This window comes from Equus caballus, unplaced genomic scaffold, assembly GCF_041296265.1.
Source record: "Equus caballus isolate H_3958 breed thoroughbred unplaced genomic scaffold, TB-T2T haplotype2-0000811, whole genome shotgun sequence".
In the NCBI taxonomy this organism is placed as follows: domain Eukaryota; kingdom Metazoa; phylum Chordata; class Mammalia; order Perissodactyla; family Equidae; genus Equus; species Equus caballus.
In genome coordinates, this window is record NW_027222007.1 from 1,196 (window position 1) to 19,240 (window position 18,045).

Genomic DNA, 18,045 nt, shown 5'->3' on the forward strand with positions numbered 1-18,045 from the left:
CCTGGAGTGTTCCCGGGCCGCGAGGGGAGAGCGCCCAGCCAGGCGCCCCGCCCCCATCCCCGCCCCCACCACCCCTCGTTTCCCACCGCCGCCCGCCCCGCCCCGCCTCCTCGCACCCCGGGCTGCTCCAGGCCTCCGCGCCCTGGGAGGGCAGCAGGGCGGGGCAGCGCAGGGTTTGGCTGGCCCGCTGGCCGCGCCCGAGGCGGCCGCGGCGGGAGGCAGCAGCGGGAGGAAGGCGGCAGGCCGAGCGCGGGCGCAGGGGGCGCCGGCGGCGGCGGGTGCGCGTCACAGAGGCCTGGGCGCGCGCGCGAGCCGCGGGCCGGGCGACGCGGCGCGGCTTCTTAGGGGCGCCGGCGGCAGGCGCCAGCGTCTACGGCCATACCACCCTGAACGCGCCCGATCTCGTCTGATCTCGGAAGCTAAGCAGGGTCGGGCCTGGTTAGTACTTGGATGGGAGACCGCCTGGGAATACCGGGTGCTGTAGGCTTTTGCCTCCCTCGCCTTTTGCCGCCTCCGGCCTCCGTCCTCCGCGGACGCCCCCCACCCCTCCAGCCAGCCCTCCCCCACCCCCCCCGCCACCCTCCGCACCGCGGGCCCGCCGGCGCCGCCCATGGGCAGGGCCCAACCCCTCCCCGCCACAGCCCAACCCTTCCAGCTCGCGGCCCCACCCGAACCCAGGGCCAATCGGGGCCAGCCCGGCGGGACCGGGACCGGGACCGGGACCGGGACCCCGACGCCGCACACGCCGCCCGCCGGCTCCCTCTGGCCTCGGCCTCTTCCCACCCGCTCGGCTCCCGCTCCGGTGACACCCCAGCCCTTCCCTCGGCGCCCCGCCCCCGCCGCCCCAGCCGCCGGGTAGAGTCGTCCTGTCAGGTGGAACGGATTCCACGGCGGTGCCGGGAGGCCCAAACGGGTCCCAAAGCGACCAGCCCCGCCCACCGAGGAAAGACACCTGGTCAGGCTTTTCCAGACACCGCCCGCTTCTCCAAGGACAGGGCGGACTGGGTTAGAGAGGCGCGTCTCGGGCACCTCACCCAAGACGGGATGGCTTCTGCCTTTGCTGGCGTCTGTGCCGCTGCAGGTCATCTTCTAAAACCTGGTACCCGCTCGCTTGTCCTTGAGAGGCTCATTCACAATCAACACTCCTTTCCCGACCTAAGTTTGTCCCTGTCAGTTTGTCTCGCTTTTCCTTCCAGAAGCCCCCTTCCCGGGGTGGCGGGGAGGGGGGGAGGTGGTGGGGGGGTAGGGGGGTGGGTGGGTCTGAGTTTCAAGCTCCACCTGACTAGGATCCCATTCTGCTTTCGCCTTCGGGCGGTCCTGCCTCGCTTGGAAACGCTGCTACGTTGCTCCTGGTGGATGAGCTTGCGTTCGTTTTGAGTTTGAGAACGCTGGATGCAAAGATGAGGAGTCTTGATGGCTGAGGCTTTTGGTGTCCCCTCACTCGGGGGCCTCCCTCTCTTCCCGCCTCCCCCCGCCTCCCCACCCACCCCCTCACACCCGACCCCTACCACCCCAGGGCCCCGGCCGGGCCCCGCCCCTCCAGGCCGCATCTGTCAGAGGGAGTTGAAAAGCCTCCTGACAGGACACGTCCTCCCTCAGCAGCCAGCCCTTCCTGGCTCCCTGGCTTCAGCTTTCCGTTCGCGTGGCTCGGGCAGCCTTTCGCATCTTCTTTGCACCTGCCTGTGTTTGCAACAGAGGACCGTGGCCAAGGGATCCAGGAAACCGGGAGGAGAGCTGGCTTCCGGGGAGGCGAATGGGAAGGACAGGGAGGCAGAGAGGGAGCCTTGCCTCAGAGAACGGACTTTGAACCCCCGAAGGGAAAAGTCCTCCAGATAAACCACGTCTTCCCCACCGAATCCAAGAGCCATACTCGCTCGCTGTGGAAAAATGGGGACATCCCGGTCAAAGCAGGACGAGAGAGGACCCAAAGCTCCCTCCTCTCCCCGTTCAGCCATCGTCGTCCTGGGAGGGAGTCTCTTCGCGGTTCGCTTCTCCTGCCGGCCCCGTGTCCCCTCCTGCCAACCCAGCGCCTCTATCGCCTGCTCCTCGCTTCCTCGGGCTGCGGGCTGCGGGCTGCGGGCTGCGGGCTGCGGGCTGCGGGCCGCGGGCTGCGGGATGGGGGGGCAGGGGCGGTGCGCGTCGCTCCCTGCCAGCTCGTGCCCGGGGTGGTTCTGACGGGTCCCCGGATCTGATCTCCGAGGAGCACCTTCTGCGGGGAGAAGCGGGACTGCGTCCCTGTCAGTTTCCCGGAGCGCGGGACCGGAGCCTTGCCCCGAAACGCAGGCTCGGGAGACCGAAGTCCTGAGCTGAAACCCAAGGGCCGCCGTCTCCCGCGAGTGACGTGCCCTCCCTGAGCTGCGCTTTCCTCATCTGGTGCGAGGGGGTCCTGGAGTTCGTGCCTCCTTGCGGGGGCGAGTGCTGGTGAGAACGCAAGCGGGAAACACGGAGCGGACCGCTCAGCACGGAGCGCGGCCTCGGTGGGGGCCCGGGCCTCGGCCGCCGTCCTTCCCCACGAGCCTACTTCTTGCCGCCGAGGCTCATCCAGCACCCAGGGATCGATCGCCTGGCTGCTTCCGGCCAGACACTCTCCTAGGTGCTGGCCACCCAGCAGCCGAGAACGCGGGTGCCAATCTCGGCCTCCGGGGCGTTCGCCTCCTCGCCTCTGGGGCCGCAAGACCAGCGGTGTGCCTACGCATGCCGGCGAGAGGTGGCAGAACCTGACGAGGACACGTGCCGTGGAAAATGGAGAGCTTGGCGCCCCGGAGGGCCTCGTCGGACGTCTGTGGATGGCCGTCGCTCTCTTTGCCGAAGCCCGCCCCCCTGCCCGTCTTCTCTCCGTCCCAGGGTCCCCTTTCCAGTGGGACGCAAGAAGGCCCACAGGGCCCAAACGCTGGAGACGGGCAGCGCACACAGCGCGCCCTGGGTCCCGGGGGCTGCGGCGGGAAAGCCTTGCGGCACAGAACCCTGAAGCCCAGAGGTCTCGAGACAGGGAGAGCCGGGACGTCGGCAGGCACCGACGGGCCTTCGGACGCGACTCTTCCTCCCCGTCGTCACACCGTGCTGCTCCTCCCTCCGTCCTGGGCGCGAGCGCGCTCTTGGGAAAACGGAGGCGCCTTCGTCGGTGACCTAGCGGGCGGGAGATCCCGGGCAACGTCCCCAGCGGCACTTGAGCAGAACGGGGACGCTGCGGTCGGTCGTCGGGGAGGGGCTTCTACATGTCTGGTAGATGGAGCTGCTTTCTCGTGCCAAGTTCTCTGGGCCCTGACTTTTCTGCCTGCTCCTTCTATCACCTCAGTAAGGTCGGGGGTGCCCGGCAGAAAGAGGAAAAGAGCCAGAGTGAAGAAGCGGAGAGAAAGGAACACGCAAACCCGGACGCGCACACACACAGGCACACAGACACACAGGCGCGCGCGCGCGCGCACACACACACACACACACACACGCCTACACACCCACTCGCACAACACGCACACGCACACGCACACGCACACGCAAGCGCAGACAGAGCGCGCCAGCGAGCTCCGGTGCCTGTCTGTGGTTCCTGGGCGATGGCGGGGCAGCGATGCCGGGAGCCCGGGACTCCTGAGAGCCTGTCTGCGCGGCCTAGGGCCCCAGGGGTGATCGCCAGCCCCGGGGCCCCTGCCTCCTGGCCCGGGCCCAGCTCCAGCACCACCGCCCTCCTGGGGGGGAAGCGAGCTCTTGGGCAGAGCCTCTCTGGGTCAGGGTGGGTGTCTGTCTAGGTCCGTGTCTTGGATCCTCTCCGTGTCGCCGTTTCTCTGTTTCTCCGTGTCTCTGTCTCTGTCTCTGTCTCTGGGTCTCTGGGCTGGCGCCAGCAGGAGCTGTCCAGGGTCCCCGCGAGGGGCGGGTTGGGGGCGGGGTGCCGGTCTCCTGGGCGGCGCTGGCGGGGGGAAGGGTGGCCGCCCCGCCTCCCCGCGCCCTCAGGGGCAGCGCGGCGGGCTTCCGCTGACGCCCTCTGGTCGCGCCGGTGGCTCCGCCTGGGTTTGGGCAAGTCGGGGCCCGGCCGGCGCCGCAGAGGTCAGGGCTCCCGCTGGGAGGCCCCTCGGGCCGGAGGGGACTCAGAGGAGCACGGGCCCGGCGGCCCGACGCCCCGACGCCTCGGGCCAAGTGCCCCGCGCCCCCCACCTCCCAGCAGCCGCATCTCCTGCGACCCATCGCCGGATCCGAGCGGCCAGGGCGGCCTGGAGTGTTCCCGGGCCGCGAGGGGAGAGCGCCCAGCCAGGCGCCCCGCCCCCATCCCCGCCCCCACCACCCCTCGTTTCCCACCGCCGCCCGCCCCGCCCCGCCTCCTCGCACCCCGGGCTGCTCCAGGCCTCCGCGCCCTGGGAGGGCAGCAGGGCGGGGCAGCGCAGGGTTTGGCTGGCCCGCTGGCCGCGCCCGAGGCGGCCGCGGCGGGAGGCAGCAGCGGGAGGAAGGCGGCAGGCCGAGCGCGGGCGCAGGGGGCGCCGGCGGCGGCGGGTGCGCGTCACAGAGGCCTGGGCGCGCGCGCGAGCCGCGGGCCGGGCGACGCGGCGCGGCTTCTTAGGGGCGCCGGCGGCAGGCGCCAGCGTCTACGGCCATACCACCCTGAACGCGCCCGATCTCGTCTGATCTCGGAAGCTAAGCAGGGTCGGGCCTGGTTAGTACTTGGATGGGAGACCGCCTGGGAATACCGGGTGCTGTAGGCTTTTGCCTCCCTCGCCTTTTGCCGCCTCCGGCCTCCGTCCTCCGCGGACGCCCCCCACCCCTCCAGCCAGCCCTCCCCCACCCCCCCCGCCACCCTCCGCACCGCGGGCCCGCCGGCGCCGCCCATGGGCAGGGCCCAACCCCTCCCCGCCACAGCCCAACCCTTCCAGCTCGCGGCCCCACCCGAACCCAGGGCCAATCGGGGCCAGCCCGGCGGGACCGGGACCGGGACCGGGACCGGGACCCCGACGCCGCACACGCCGCCCGCCGGCTCCCTCTGGCCTCGGCCTCTTCCCACCCGCTCGGCTCCCGCTCCGGTGACACCCCAGCCCTTCCCTCGGCGCCCCGCCCCCGCCGCCCCAGCCGCCGGGTAGAGTCGTCCTGTCAGGTGGAACGGATTCCACGGCGGTGCCGGGAGGCCCAAACGGGTCCCAAAGCGACCAGCCCCGCCCACCGAGGAAAGACACCTGGTCAGGCTTTTCCAGACACCGCCCGCTTCTCCAAGGACAGGGCGGACTGGGTTAGAGAGGCGCGTCTCGGGCACCTCACCCAAGACGGGATGGCTTCTGCCTTTGCTGGCGTCTGTGCCGCTGCAGGTCATCTTCTAAAACCTGGTACCCGCTCGCTTGTCCTTGAGAGGCTCATTCACAATCAACACTCCTTTCCCGACCTAAGTTTGTCCCTGTCAGTTTGTCTCGCTTTTCCTTCCAGAAGCCCCCTTCCCGGGGTGGCGGGGAGGGGGGGAGGTGGTGGGGGGGTAGGGGGGTGGGTGGGTCTGAGTTTCAAGCTCCACCTGACTAGGATCCCATTCTGCTTTCGCCTTCGGGCGGTCCTGCCTCGCTTGGAAACGCTGCTACGTTGCTCCTGGTGGATGAGCTTGCGTTCGTTTTGAGTTTGAGAACGCTGGATGCAAAGATGAGGAGTCTTGATGGCTGAGGCTTTTGGTGTCCCCTCACTCGGGGGCCTCCCTCTCTTCCCGCCTCCCCCCGCCTCCCCACCCACCCCCTCACACCCGACCCCTACCACCCCAGGGCCCCGGCCGGGCCCCGCCCCTCCAGGCCGCATCTGTCAGAGGGAGTTGAAAAGCCTCCTGACAGGACACGTCCTCCCTCAGCAGCCAGCCCTTCCTGGCTCCCTGGCTTCAGCTTTCCGTTCGCGTGGCTCGGGCAGCCTTTCGCATCTTCTTTGCACCTGCCTGTGTTTGCAACAGAGGACCGTGGCCAAGGGATCCAGGAAACCGGGAGGAGAGCTGGCTTCCGGGGAGGCGAATGGGAAGGACAGGGAGGCAGAGAGGGAGCCTTGCCTCAGAGAACGGACTTTGAACCCCCGAAGGGAAAAGTCCTCCAGATAAACCACGTCTTCCCCACCGAATCCAAGAGCCATACTCGCTCGCTGTGGAAAAATGGGGACATCCCGGTCAAAGCAGGACGAGAGAGGACCCAAAGCTCCCTCCTCTCCCCGTTCAGCCATCGTCGTCCTGGGAGGGAGTCTCTTCGCGGTTCGCTTCTCCTGCCGGCCCCGTGTCCCCTCCTGCCAACCCAGCGCCTCTATCGCCTGCTCCTCGCTTCCTCGGGCTGCGGGCTGCGGGCTGCGGGCTGCGGGCTGCGGGCTGCGGGCCGCGGGCTGCGGGATGGGGGGGCAGGGGCGGTGCGCGTCGCTCCCTGCCAGCTCGTGCCCGGGGTGGTTCTGACGGGTCCCCGGATCTGATCTCCGAGGAGCACCTTCTGCGGGGAGAAGCGGGACTGCGTCCCTGTCAGTTTCCCGGAGCGCGGGACCGGAGCCTTGCCCCGAAACGCAGGCTCGGGAGACCGAAGTCCTGAGCTGAAACCCAAGGGCCGCCGTCTCCCGCGAGTGACGTGCCCTCCCTGAGCTGCGCTTTCCTCATCTGGTGCGAGGGGGTCCTGGAGTTCGTGCCTCCTTGCGGGGGCGAGTGCTGGTGAGAACGCAAGCGGGAAACACGGAGCGGACCGCTCAGCACGGAGCGCGGCCTCGGTGGGGGCCCGGGCCTCGGCCGCCGTCCTTCCCCACGAGCCTACTTCTTGCCGCCGAGGCTCATCCAGCACCCAGGGATCGATCGCCTGGCTGCTTCCGGCCAGACACTCTCCTAGGTGCTGGCCACCCAGCAGCCGAGAACGCGGGTGCCAATCTCGGCCTCCGGGGCGTTCGCCTCCTCGCCTCTGGGGCCGCAAGACCAGCGGTGTGCCTACGCATGCCGGCGAGAGGTGGCAGAACCTGACGAGGACACGTGCCGTGGAAAATGGAGAGCTTGGCGCCCCGGAGGGCCTCGTCGGACGTCTGTGGATGGCCGTCGCTCTCTTTGCCGAAGCCCGCCCCCTGCCCGTCTTCTCTCCGTCCCAGGGTCCCCTTTCCAGTGGGACGCAAGAAGGCCCACAGGGCCCAAACGCTGGAGACGGGCAGCGCACACAGCGCGCCCTGGGTCCCGGGGGCTGCGGCGGGAAAGCCTTGCGGCACAGAACCCTGAAGCCCAGAGGTCTCGAGACAGGGAGAGCCGGGACGTCGGCAGGCACCGACGGGCCTTCGGACGCGACTCTTCCTCCCCGTCGTCACACCGTGCTGCTCCTCCCTCCGTCCTGGGCGCGAGCGCGCTCTTGGGAAAACGGAGGCGCCTTCGTCGGTGACCTAGCGGGCGGGAGATCCCGGGCAACGTCCCCAGCGGCACTTGAGCAGAACGGGGACGCTGCGGTCGGTCGTCGGGGAGGGGCTTCTACATGTCTGGTAGATGGAGCTGCTTTCTCGTGCCAAGTTCTCTGGGCCCTGACTTTTCTGCCTGCTCCTTCTATCACCTCAGTAAGGTCGGGGGTGCCCGGCAGAAAGAGGAAAAGAGCCAGAGTGAAGAAGCGGAGAGAAAGGAACACGCAAACCCGGACGCGCACACACACAGGCACACAGACACACAGGCGCGCGCGCGCGCACACACACACACACACACACACACACGCCTACACACCCACTCGCACAACACGCACACGCACACGCACACGCACACGCAAGCGCAGACAGAGCGCGCCAGCGAGCTCCGGTGCCTGTCTGTGGTTCCTGGGCGATGGCGGGGCAGCGATGCCGGGAGCCCGGGACTCCTGAGAGCCTGTCTGCGCGGCCTAGGGCCCCAGGGGTGATCGCCAGCCCCGGGGCCCCTGCCTCCTGGCCCGGGCCCAGCTCCAGCACCACCGCCCTCCTGGGGGGGAAGCGAGCTCTTGGGCAGAGCCTCTCTGGGTCAGGGTGGGTGTCTGTCTAGGTCCGTGTCTTGGATCCTCTCCGTGTCGCCGTTTCTCTGTTTCTCCGTGTCTCTGTCTCTGTCTCTGTCTCTGGGTCTCTGGGCTGGCGCCAGCAGGAGCTGTCCAGGGTCCCCGCGAGGGGCGGGTTGGGGGCGGGGTGCCGGTCTCCTGGGCGGCGCTGGCGGGGGGAAGGGTGGCCGCCCCGCCTCCCCGCGCCCTCAGGGGCAGCGCGGCGGGCTTCCGCTGACGCCCTCTGGTCGCGCCGGTGGCTCCGCCTGGGTTTGGGCAAGTCGGGGCCCGGCCGGCGCCGCAGAGGTCAGGGCTCCCGCTGGGAGGCCCCTCGGGCCGGAGGGGACTCAGAGGAGCACGGGCCCGGCGGCCCGACGCCCCGACGCCTCGGGCCAAGTGCCCCGCGCCCCCCACCTCCCAGCAGCCGCATCTCCTGCGACCCATCGCCGGATCCGAGCGGCCAGGGCGGCCTGGAGTGTTCCCGGGCCGCGAGGGGAGAGCGCCCAGCCAGGCGCCCCGCCCCCATCCCCGCCCCCACCACCCCTCGTTTCCCACCGCCGCCCGCCCCGCCCCGCCTCCTCGCACCCCGGGCTGCTCCAGGCCTCCGCGCCCTGGGAGGGCAGCAGGGCGGGGCAGCGCAGGGTTTGGCTGGCCCGCTGGCCGCGCCCGAGGCGGCCGCGGCGGGAGGCAGCAGCGGGAGGAAGGCGGCAGGCCGAGCGCGGGCGCAGGGGGCGCCGGCGGCGGCGGGTGCGCGTCACAGAGGCCTGGGCGCGCGCGCGAGCCGCGGGCCGGGCGACGCGGCGCGGCTTCTTAGGGGCGCCGGCGGCAGGCGCCAGCGTCTACGGCCATACCACCCTGAACGCGCCCGATCTCGTCTGATCTCGGAAGCTAAGCAGGGTCGGGCCTGGTTAGTACTTGGATGGGAGACCGCCTGGGAATACCGGGTGCTGTAGGCTTTTGCCTCCCTCGCCTTTTGCCGCCTCCGGCCTCCGTCCTCCGCGGACGCCCCCCACCCCTCCAGCCAGCCCTCCCCCACCCCCCCCGCCACCCTCCGCACCGCGGGCCCGCCGGCGCCGCCCATGGGCAGGGCCCAACCCCTCCCCGCCACAGCCCAACCCTTCCAGCTCGCGGCCCCACCCGAACCCAGGGCCAATCGGGGCCAGCCCGGCGGGACCGGGACCGGGACCGGGACCGGGACCCCGACGCCGCACACGCCGCCCGCCGGCTCCCTCTGGCCTCGGCCTCTTCCCACCCGCTCGGCTCCCGCTCCGGTGACACCCCAGCCCTTCCCTCGGCGCCCCGCCCCCGCCGCCCCAGCCGCCGGGTAGAGTCGTCCTGTCAGGTGGAACGGATTCCACGGCGGTGCCGGGAGGCCCAAACGGGTCCCAAAGCGACCAGCCCCGCCCACCGAGGAAAGACACCTGGTCAGGCTTTTCCAGACACCGCCCGCTTCTCCAAGGACAGGGCGGACTGGGTTAGAGAGGCGCGTCTCGGGCACCTCACCCAAGACGGGATGGCTTCTGCCTTTGCTGGCGTCTGTGCCGCTGCAGGTCATCTTCTAAAACCTGGTACCCGCTCGCTTGTCCTTGAGAGGCTCATTCACAATCAACACTCCTTTCCCGACCTAAGTTTGTCCCTGTCAGTTTGTCTCGCTTTTCCTTCCAGAAGCCCCCTTCCCGGGGTGGGGGGGTAGGGGGGTGGGTGGGTCTGAGTTTCAAGCTCCACCTGACTGGGATCCCATTCTGCTTTCGCCTTCGGGCGGTCCTGCCTCGCTTGGAAACGCTGCTACGTTGCTCCTGGTGGATGAGCTTGCGTTCGTTTTGAGTTTGAGAACGCTGGATGCAAAGATGAGGAGTCTTGATGGCTGAGGCTTTTGGTGTCCCCTCACTCGGGGGCCTCCCTCTCTTCCCGCCTCCCCCCGCCTCCCCACCCACCCCCTCACACCCGACCCCTACCACCCCAGGGCCCCGGCCGGGCCCCGCCCCTCCAGGCCGCATCTGTCAGAGGGAGTTGAAAAGCCTCCTGACAGGACACGTCCTCCCTCAGCAGCCAGCCCTTCCTGGCTCCCTGGCTTCAGCTTTCCGTTCGCGTGGCTCGGGCAGCCTTTCGCATCTTCTTTGCACCTGCCTGTGTTTGCAACAGAGGACCGTGGCCAAGGGATCCAGGAAACCGGGAGGAGAGCTGGCTTCCGGGGAGGCGAATGGGAAGGACAGGGAGGCAGAGAGGGAGCCTTGCCTCAGAGAACGGACTTTGAACCCCCGAAGGGAAAAGTCCTCCAGATAAACCACGTCTTCCCCACCGAATCCAAGAGCCATACTCGCTCGCTGTGGAAAAATGGGGACATCCCGGTCAAAGCAGGACGAGAGAGGACCCAAAGCTCCCTCCTCTCCCCGTTCAGCCATCGTCGTCCTGGGAGGGAGTCTCTCCGCGGTTCGCTTCTCCTGCCGGCCCCGTTTCCCCTCCTGCCAACCCAGCGCCTCTATCGCCTGCTCCTCGCTTCCTCGGGCTGCGGGCTGCGGGCTGCGGGCTGCGGGCTGCGGGCTGCGGGATGGGGGGGGAGGGGCGGTGCGCGTCGCTCCCTGCCAGCTCGTGCCCGGGGTGGTTCTGACGGGTCCCCGGATCTGATCTCCGAGGAGCACCTTCTGCGGGGAGAAGCGGGACTGCGTCCCTGTCAGTTTCCCGGAGCGCGGGACCGGAGCCTTGCCCCGAAACGCAGGCTCGGGAGACCGAAGTCCTGAGCTGAAACCCAAGGGCCGCCGTCTCCCGCGAGTGACGTGCCCTCCCTGAGCTGCGCTTTCCTCATCTGGTGCGAGGGGGTCCTGGAGTTCGTGCCTCCTTGCGGGGGCGAGTGCTGGTGAGAACGCAAGCGGGAAACACGGAGCGGACCGCTCAGCACGGAGCGCGGCCTCGGTGGGGGCCCGGGCCTCGGCCGCCGTCCTTCCCCACGAGCCTACTTCTTGCCGCCGAGGCTCATCCAGCACCCAGGGATCGATCGCCTGGCTGCTTCCGGCCAGACACTCTCCTAGGTGCTGGCCACCCAGCAGCCGAGAACGCGGGTGCCAATCTCGGCCTCCGGGGCGTTCGCCTCCTCGCCTCTGGGGCCGCAAGACCAGCGGTGTGCCTACGCATGCCGGCGAGAGGTGGCAGAACCTGACGAGGACACGTGCCGTGGAAAATGGAGAGCTTGGCGCCCCGGAGGGCCTCGTCGGACGTCTGTGGATGGCCGTCGCTCTCTTTGCCGAAGCCCGCCCCCTGCCCGTCTTCTCTCCGTCCCAGGGTCCCCTTTCCAGTGGGACGCAAGAAGGCCCACAGGGCCCAAACGCTGGAGACGGGCAGCGCACACAGCGCGCCCTGGGTCCCGGGGGCTGCGGCGGGAAAGCCTTGCGGCACAGAACCCTGAAGCCCAGAGGTCTCGAGACAGGGAGAGCCGGGACGTCGGCAGGCACCGACGGGCCTTCGGACGCGACTCTTCCTCCCCGTCGTCACACCGTGCTGCTCCTCCCTCCGTCCTGGGCGCGAGCGCGCTCTTGGGAAAACGGAGGCGCCTTCGTCGGTGACCTAGCGGGCGGGAGATCCCGGGCAACGTCCCCAGCGGCACTTGAGCAGAACGGGGACGCTGCGGTCGGTCGTCGGGGAGGGGCTTCTACATGTCTGGTAGATGGAGCTGCTTTCTCGTGCCAAGTTCTCTGGGCCCTGACTTTTCTGCCTGCTCCTTCTATCACCTCAGTAAGGTCGGGGGTGCCCGGCAGAAAGAGGAAAAGAGCCAGAGTGAAGAAGCGGAGAGAAAGGAACACGCAAACCCGGACGCGCACACACACAGGCACACAGACACACAGGCGCGCGCTGCGCGCGCACACACACACACACACACACACACGCCTACACACCCACTCGCACAACACGCACACGCACACGCACACGCACACGCAAGCGCAGACAGAGCGCGCCAGCGAGCTCCGGTGCCTGTCTGTGGTTCCTGGGCGATGGCGGGGCAGCGATGCCGGGAGCCCGGGACTCCTGAGAGCCTGTCTGCGCGGCCTAGGGCCCCAGGGGTGATCGCCAGCCCCGGGGCCCCTGCCTCCTGGCCCGGGCCCAGCTCCAGCACCACCGCCCTCCTGGGGGGGAAGCGAGCTCTTGGGCAGAGCCTCTCTGGGTCAGGGTGGGTGTCTGTCTAGGTCCGTGTCTTGGATCCTCTCCGTGTCGCCGTTTCTCTGTTTCTCCGTGTCTCTGTCTCTGTCTCTGTCTCTGGGTCTCTGGGCTGGCGCCAGCAGGAGCTGTCCAGGGTCCCCGCGAGGGGCGGGTTGGGGGCGGGGTGCCGGTCTCCTGGGCGGCGCTGGCGGGGGGAAGGGTGGCCGCCCCGCCTCCCCGCGCCCTCAGGGGCAGCGCGGCGGGCTTCCGCTGACGCCCTCTGGTCGCGCCGGTGGCTCCGCCTGGGTTTGGGCAAGTCGGGGCCCGGCCGGCGCCGCAGAGGTCAGGGCTCCCGCTGGGAGGCCCCTCGGGCCGGAGGGGACTCAGAGGAGCACGGGCCCGGCGGCCCGACGCCCCGACGCCTCGGGCCAAGTGCCCCGCGCCCCCCACCTCCCAGCAGCCGCATCTCCTGCGACCCATCGCCGGATCCGAGCGGCCAGGGCGGCCTGGAGTGTTCCCGGGCCGCGAGGGGAGAGCGCCCAGCCAGGCGCCCCGCCCCCATCCCCGCCCCCACCACCCCTCGTTTCCCACCGCCGCCCGCCCCGCCCCGCCTCCTCGCACCCCGGGCTGCTCCAGGCCTCCGCGCCCTGGGAGGGCAGCAGGGCGGGGCAGCGCAGGGTTTGGCTGGCCCGCTGGCCGCGCCCGAGGCGGCCGCGGCGGGAGGCAGCAGCGGGAGGAAGGCGGCAGGCCGAGCGCGGGCGCAGGGGGCGCCGGCGGCGGCGGGTGCGCGTCACAGAGGCCTGGGCGCGCGCGCGAGCCGCGGGCCGGGCGACGCGGCGCGGCTTCTTAGGGGCGCCGGCGGCAGGCGCCAGCGTCTACGGCCATACCACCCTGAACGCGCCCGATCTCGTCTGATCTCGGAAGCTAAGCAGGGTCGGGCCTGGTTAGTACTTGGATGGGAGACCGCCTGGGAATACCGGGTGCTGTAGGCTTTTGCCTCCCTCGCCTTTTGCCGCCTCCGGCCTCCGTCCTCCGCGGACGCCCCCCACCCCTCCAGCCAGCCCTCCCCCACCCCCCCCGCCACCCTCCGCACCGCGGGCCCGCCGGCGCCGCCCATGGGCAGGGCCCAACCCCTCCCCGCCACAGCCCAACCCTTCCAGCTCGCGGCCCCACCCGAACCCAGGGCCAATCGGGGCCAGCCCGGCGGGACCGGGACCGGGACCGGGACCGGGACCCCGACGCCGCACACGCCGCCCGCCGGCTCCCTCTGGCCTCGGCCTCTTCCCACCCGCTCGGCTCCCGCTCCGGTGACACCCCAGCCCTTCCCTCGGCGCCCCGCCCCCGCCGCCCCAGCCGCCGGGTAGAGTCGTCCTGTCAGGTGGAACGGATTCCACGGCGGTGCCGGGAGGCCCAAACGGGTCCCAAAGCGACCAGCCCCGCCCACCGAGGAAAGACACCTGGTCAGGCTTTTCCAGACACCGCCCGCTTCTCCAAGGACAGGGCGGACTGGGTTAGAGAGGCGCGTCTCGGGCACCTCACCCAAGACGGGATGGCTTCTGCCTTTGCTGGCGTCTGTGCCGCTGCAGGTCATCTTCTAAAACCTGGTACCCGCTCGCTTGTCCTTGAGAGGCTCATTCACAATCAACACTCCTTTCCCGACCTAAGTTTGTCCCTGTCAGTTTGTCTCGCTTTTCCTTCCAGAAGCCCCCTTCCCGGGGTGGCGGGGAGGGGGGGAGGTGGTGGGGGGGTAGGGGGGTGGGTGGGTCTGAGTTTCAAGCTCCACCTGACTAGGATCCCATTCTGCTTTCGCCTTCGGGCGGTCCTGCCTCGCTTGGAAACGCTGCTACGTTGCTCCTGGTGGATGAGCTTGCGTTCGTTTTGAGTTTGAGAACGCTGGATGCAAAGATGAGGAGTCTTGATGGCTGAGGCTTTTGGTGTCCCCTCACTCGGGGGCCTCCCTCTCTTCCCGCCTCCCCCCGCCTCCCCACCCACCCCCTCACACCCGACCCCTACCACCCCAGGGCCCCGGCCGGGCCCCGCCCCTCCAGGCCGCATCTGTCAGAGGGAGTTGAAAAGCCTCCTGACAGGACACGTCCTCCCTCAGCAGCCAGCCCTTCCTGGCTCCCTGGCTTCAGCTTTTCCGTTCGCGTGGCTCGGGCAGCCTTTCGCATCTTCTTTGCACCTGCCTGTGTTTGCAACAGAGGACCGTGGCCAAGGGATCCAGGAAACCGGGAGGAGAGCTGGCTTCCGGGGAGGCGATGGGAAGGACAGGGAGGCAGAGAGGGAGCCTTGCCTCAGAGAACGGACTTTGAACCCCCGAAGGGAAAAGTCCTCCAGATAAACCACGTCTTCCCCACCGAATCCAAGAGCCATACTCGCTCGCTGTGGAAAAATGGGGACATCCCGGTCAAAGCAGGACGAGAGAGGACCCAAAGCTCCCTCCTCTCCCCGTTCAGCCATCGTCGTCCTGGGAGGGAGTCTCTTCGCGGTTCGCTTCTCCTGCCGGCCCCGTGTCCCCCTCCTGCCAACCCAGCGCCTCTATCGCCTGCTCCTCGCTTCCTCGGGCTGCGGGCTGCGGGCTGCGGGCTGCGGGCTGCGGGCTGCGGGCCGCGGGCTGCGGGATGGGGGGGGGCAGGGGCGGTGCGCGTCGCTCCCTGCCAGCTCGTGCCCGGGGTGGTTCTGACGGGTCCCCGGATCTGATCTCCGAGGAGCACCTTCTGCGGGGAGAAGCGGGACTGCGTCCCTGTCAGTTTCCCGGAGCGCGGGACCGGAGCCTTGCCCCGAAACGCAGGCTCGGGAGACCGAAGTCCTGAGCTGAAACCCAAGGGCCGCCGTCTCCCGCGAGTGACGTGCCCTCCCTGAGCTGCGCTTTCCTCATCTGGTGCGAGGGGGTCCTGGAGTTCGTGCCTCCTTGCGGGGGCGAGTGCTGGTGAGAACGCAAGCGGGGAAACACGTGAGCGGACCGCTCAGCACGGAGCGCGGCCTCGGTGGGGGCCCGGGCCTCGGCCGCCGTCCTTCCCCACGAGCCTACTTCTTGCCGCCGAGGCTCATCCAGCACCCAGGGATCGATCGCCTGGCTGCTTCCGGCCAGACACTCTCCTAGGTGCTGGCCACCCAGCAGCCGAGAACGCGGGTGCCAATCTCGGCCTCCGGGGCGTTCGCCTCCTCGCCTCTGGGGCCGCAAGACCAGCGGTGTGCCTACGCATGCCGGCGAGAGGTGGCAGAACCCTGACGAGGACACGTGCCGTGGAAAATGGAGAGCTTGGCGCCCCGGAGGGCCTCGTCGGACGTCTGTGGATGGCCGTCGCTCTCTTTGCCGAAGCCCGCCCCCTGCCCGTCTTCTCTCCGTCCCAGGGTCCCCTTTCCAGTGGGACGCAAGAAGGCCCACAGGGCCCAAACGCTGGAGACGGGCAGCGCACACAGCGCGCCCTGGGTCCCGGGGGCTGCGGCGGGAAAGCCTTGCGGCACAGAACCCTGAAGCCCAGAGGTCTCGAGGACAGGGAGAGCCGGGACGTCGGCAGGCACCGACGGGCCTTCGGACGCGACTCTTCCTCCCCCGTCACCACCGTGCTGCTCCTCCCTCCGTCCTGGGGCGCGAGCGCCGCTCTTGGGAAAACGGAGGCGCCTTCGTCGGTGACCTAGCGGGCGGGAGATCCCGGGCAACGTCCCCAGCGGCACTTGAGCAGAACGGGGACGCTGCGGTCGGTCGTCGGGGGAGGGGCTTCTACATGTCTGGTAGATGGAGCTGCTTTCTCGTGCCAAGTTCTCTGGCCCTGACTTTTCTGCCTGCTCCTTCTATCACCTCAGTAAGGTCGGGGGTGCCCGGCAGAAAGAGGAAAAGAGCCAGAGTGAAGAAGCGGAGAGAAAGGAAACACGCAAACCCGGACGCGCACACACACAGGCACACAGACACACAGGCGCGCGCGCGCGCGCCACACACACACACACACACACACGCCTACACACCCACTCGCACAACACGCACACGCACACGCACACGCACACGCAAGCGCAGACAGAGCGCGCCAGCGAGCTCCGGTGCCTGTCTGTGGTTCCTGGGCGATGGCGGGGCAGCGATGCCGGGAGCCCGGGACTCCTGAGAGCCTGTCTGCGCGGCCTAGGGCCCCAGGGGTGATCGCCAGCCCCGGGGCCCCTGCCTCCTGGCCCGGGCCCAGCTCCAGCACCACCGCCCTCCTGGGGGGGAAGCGAGCTCTTGGGCAGAGCCTCTCTGGGTCAGGGTGGGTGTCTGTCTAGGTCCGTGTCTTGGATCCTCTCCGTGTCGCCCGTTTCTCTGTTTCTCCGTGTCTCTGTCTCTGTCTCTGTCTCTGGGTCTCTGGGGCTGGCGCCAGCAGGAGCTGTCCAGGGTCCCCCGCGAGGGGCGTGGGGTTGGGGGGCGGGGGTGACGGTCTCCTGGGCGGCGCTGGCGGGGGGAAGGGTGGCCGCCCCGCCTCCCCGCGCCCTCAGGGCAAGCGCGGCGGGCTTTCCGCTGACGCCCTCTGGTCGCGCCGGTGGCTCCGCCTGGGTTTGGGCAAGTCGGGGCCCGGCCGGCGCCGCAGAGGTCAGGGCTCCCGCTGGGAGGCCCCTCGGGCCGGAGGGGACTCAGAGGAGCACGGGCCCGGCGGCCCGACGCCCCGACGCCTCGGGCCAAGTGCCCCGCGCCCCCCACCTCCCAGCAGCCGCATCTCCTGCGACCCATCGCCGGATCCGAGCGGCCAGGGCGGCCTGGAGTGTTCCCGGGCCGCGAGGGGGAGAGCGCCCAGCCAGGCGCCCCGCCCCCATCCCCGCCCCCACCACCCCTCGTTTCCCACCGCCGCCCGCCCCGCCCCGCCTCCTCGCACCCCGGGCTGCTCCAGGCCTCCGCGCCCTGGGAGGGCAGCAGGGCGGGGCAGCGCAGGGTTTGGCTGGCCCGCTGGCCGCGCCCGAGGCGGCCGCGGCGGGAGGCAGCAGCGGGAGGAAGGCGGCAGGCCGAGCGCGGGCGCAGGGGGCGCCGGGCGGCGGCGGGGTGCGCGTCACAGAGGCCTGGGCGCGCGCGCGAGCCGCGGGCCGGGCGACGCGGCGCGGCTTCTTAGGGGCGCCGGCGGCAGGCGCCAGCGTCTACGGCCATACCACCCTGAACGCGCCCGATCTCGTCTGATCTCGGAAGCTAAGCAGGGTCGGGCCTGGTTAGTACTTGGATGGGAGACCGCCTGGGAATACCGGGTGCTGTAGGCTTTTGCCTCCCTCGCCTTTTGCCGCCTCCGGCCCTCCGTCCTCCGCGGACGCCCCCCACCCCTCCAGCCAGCCCTCCCCCACCCCCCCCGCCACCCTCCGCACCGCGGGCCCGCCGGCGCCGCCCATGGGCAGGGCCCAACCCCTCCCCGCCACAGCCCAACCCTTCCAGCTCGCGGCCCCACCCGAACCCAGGGCCAATCGGGGCCAGCCCCGGCGGGACCGGGACCGGGACCCGGGACCGGGACCCCGACGCCGCACACGCCGCCCGCCGGCTCCCTCTGGCCTCGGCCTCTTCCCACCCGCTCGGCTCCCGCTCCGGTGACACCCCAGCCCTTCCCTCGGCGCCCCGCCCCCGCCGCCCCAGCCGCCGGGTAGAGTCGTCCTGTCAGGTGGAACGGATTCCACGGCGGTGCCGGGAGGCCCAAACGGGTCCCAAAGCGACCAGCCCCGCCCACGAGGAAAGACACCTGGTCAGGCTTTTCCAGACACCGCCCCGCTTCTCCAAGGACAGGGCGGACTGGGTTAGAGAGGCGCGTCTCGGGCACCTCACCCAAGACGGGATGGCTTCTGCCTTTGCTGGCGTCTGTGCCGCTGCAGGTCATCTTCTAAAACCTGGTACCCGCTCGCTTGTCCTTGAGAGGCTCATTCACAATCAACACTCCTTTCCCGACCTAAGTTTGTCCCTGTCAGTTTGTCTCGCTTTTCCTTCCAGAAGCCCCCTTCCCGGGGTGGCGGGGAGGGGGGGAGGTGGTGGGGGGGGTAGGGGGGTGGGTGGGTC

At 70.0% G+C, this 18,045-nt stretch overlaps 5 non-coding genes across 5 annotated transcripts; all 5 read left to right on the forward strand.

Annotated features, from left to right (window-relative positions):
* The first annotated feature begins 368 nt into the window (after positions 1–368).
* LOC138922431 (5S ribosomal RNA) lies at positions 369–487 on the forward strand. Its single transcript, XR_011435518.1, has one exon. It is a non-coding gene; the product is annotated as a 5S ribosomal RNA (ribosomal RNA).
* A 4,079-nt stretch (positions 488–4,566) lies between these two features.
* On the forward strand, positions 4,567–4,685 carry LOC138922432 (5S ribosomal RNA). The gene has a single exon (XR_011435519.1). It is a non-coding gene; the product is annotated as a 5S ribosomal RNA (ribosomal RNA).
* A 4,080-nt stretch (positions 4,686–8,765) lies between these two features.
* Positions 8,766–8,884, forward strand: LOC138922433 (5S ribosomal RNA). The gene has a single exon (XR_011435520.1). It is a non-coding gene; the product is annotated as a 5S ribosomal RNA (ribosomal RNA).
* Positions 8,885–12,929: 4,045 nt separating this feature from the next.
* LOC138922434 (5S ribosomal RNA) lies at positions 12,930–13,048 on the forward strand. Its single transcript, XR_011435521.1, has one exon. It is a non-coding gene; the product is annotated as a 5S ribosomal RNA (ribosomal RNA).
* Positions 13,049–17,148: 4,100 nt separating this feature from the next.
* On the forward strand, positions 17,149–17,267 carry LOC138922435 (5S ribosomal RNA). Its single transcript, XR_011435522.1, has one exon. It is a non-coding gene; the product is annotated as a 5S ribosomal RNA (ribosomal RNA).
* The last annotated feature ends 778 nt before the right edge of the window (positions 17,268–18,045 follow it).